Here is a 2500-nt window from a genome sequence, read left to right as displayed (position 1 = left end):
GAGACGCGATCGCGTTGCTCTCTGTACGAATGCCGATGCTGAGCGGTCAGCTAGGAGGCGCTCCATCCATGTCGGTACCGGTGGGCGTTGCACTCGCAGTCGCAAAAACGTACGGCAAGTATATTACTCGGAAGAGTTTATGACAGTCCAAGCCCCCCTGCGTGGGGAGCGTCTTTCTAGGCCATGACCCACCGGAAGGGCGCAGCGTCCCCCACCCCAGACATGTGACGTCACACTATCGGTATTGACGACTCGACTCATTGCTTATAATCATTTGCCATACACCGGTGGAAGCTGCCGAGACGAGTAGCTACATAGCGCGCTCGCCGTGTCACTAATGTACAGAGATACAACAGTTTCGACTGGAACCGGATTAAACGTATACACGGCGCTGATTAGTAATACATAGACCCATCAGAATACAGATAATATATACAACTGTCCGTATACATGCTGAAAGACTCTGCTCACAATCACAACCACACGGCAGCCACACACTCTTATCACGCACTACTCTCCGCCTGTAACACGCACACAGACAATATGTAAGCACCAGCATGGAACAACACCCAGTGCATCCTCTCCGCCACATGAGACAATCCACACTGTCATAACCAGACTGGGAGGTCCACTCAGAAAACGGAATATCCCACCCCCCCGACAACCACCATTGCTCAGCTAAGCCACCAACACCCACACATGTCCTACACAGGGGTGCACCCAACATCACAATACTGCCTCCTCTCACAGCACACAAACAATGGCAGGAATGAAAGACACAGGTCTGCCACAAGCATGGAATCGGAGCGCCGCCTGTCATGAGCCAAAGGTGCATCCTGACGTGGCAAATCAGATGATGCCGCAGGCATCCACTTACTATAATCACAATCAACAAACCGACCGGCCGCCCCCCCCCCCCCCCCCCATTACACCTTTCCATACAACAATGTGTACCTTAACCTAAACTATACTGTACCTTAACCTAAACTATACTGTACCTTAACCTAAACTATACTGTACCTTAACCTAAACTATACTGTACCTTAACCTAAACTATACTGTACCTTAACCTAAACTATACTGTACCTTAACCTAACCTATACGGTACCTCAACCTAACCTATATTGTGCCTCAACCTAACCTATGTTGCGCCTCAACCTAACCTATGTTGCGCCTTAACCTAACCTATGTTGCGCCTTAACCTAACCTATGTTGCGCCTTAACCTAACCTATGTTGCGCCTTAACCTAACCTATGTTGCGCCTTAACCTAACCTATGTTGCGCCTTAACCTAACCTATGTTGCGCCTTAACCTAACCTATGTTGCGCCTTAACCTAACCTATGTTGCGCCTTAACCTAACCTATGTTGCGCCTTAACCTAACCTATGTTGCGCCTTAACCTAACCTATGTTGCGCCTTAACCTAACCTATGTTGCGCCTTAACCTAACCTATGTTGCGCCTTAACCTAACCTATGTTGCGCCTTAACCTAACCTATGTTGCGCCTTAACCTAACCTATGTTGCGCCTTAACCTAACCTATGTTGCGCCTTAACCTAACCTATGTTGCGCCTTAACCTAACCTATGTTGCGCCTTAACCTAACCTATGTTGCGCCTTAACCCAACCTATGTTGCGCCTTAACCCAACCTATGTTGCGCCTTAACCCAACCTATGTTGCGCCTTAACCCAACCTATGTTGCGCCTTAACCCAACCTATGTTGCGCCTTAACCCAACCTATGTTGCGCCTTAACCCAACCTATGTTGGGCCTTAACCCAACCTATGTTGGGCCTTAACCCAACCTATGTTGGGCCTTAACCCAACACACGTTGGGCCTTAACCGAACACACGTTGGGCCTTAACCCAACACACGTTGGGCCTTAACCCAACACACGTTGGGCCTTAACCCAACACACGTTGGGCCTTAACCCAACACACGTTGGGCCTTAACCCAACACACGTTGGGCCTTAACCCAACACACGTTGGGCCTTAACCCAACACACGTTGGGCCTTAACCCAACACACGTTGGGCCTTAACCCAACACACGTTGGGCCTTAACCCAACACACGTTGGGCCTTAACCCAACACACGTTGGGCCTTAACCCAACACACGTTGGGCCTTAACCCAACACACGTTGGGCCTTAACCCAACACACGTTGGGCCTTAACCCAACACACGTTGGGCCTTAACCCAACACACGTTGGGCCTTAACCTGCTCTGTAATTGTCATACGACGCGTTAAATTAGTGTAGTGTTGCCTAACTGCAACCCCCGCAATATAGTTTGCTACTCGCACTGCCCGGTCCCCAGTGTATCGCTTCATGTTAAACACCTTGCAGCTATACACTGTAATGTGGATGGCAGCAGGACGTACATGCTCAATGCCCTTTGCAGTTGTTCATTGGCATTTGCAGTTGTTCATTGGCATTCGCATGGCGAAGCACTTAGCCTACGCTGTGGTACGGCCTGTGTCAACTGTCCGCTGATGTTGTACGTCC

Source organism: Schistocerca serialis, unplaced genomic scaffold (assembly GCF_023864345.2).
Source record: "Schistocerca serialis cubense isolate TAMUIC-IGC-003099 unplaced genomic scaffold, iqSchSeri2.2 HiC_scaffold_1112, whole genome shotgun sequence".
NCBI lineage: Eukaryota > Metazoa > Arthropoda > Insecta > Orthoptera > Acrididae > Schistocerca > Schistocerca serialis.
The sequence above is the reverse complement of the archived record's forward strand: the minus strand, read 5'-3'. Positions refer to the sequence as shown.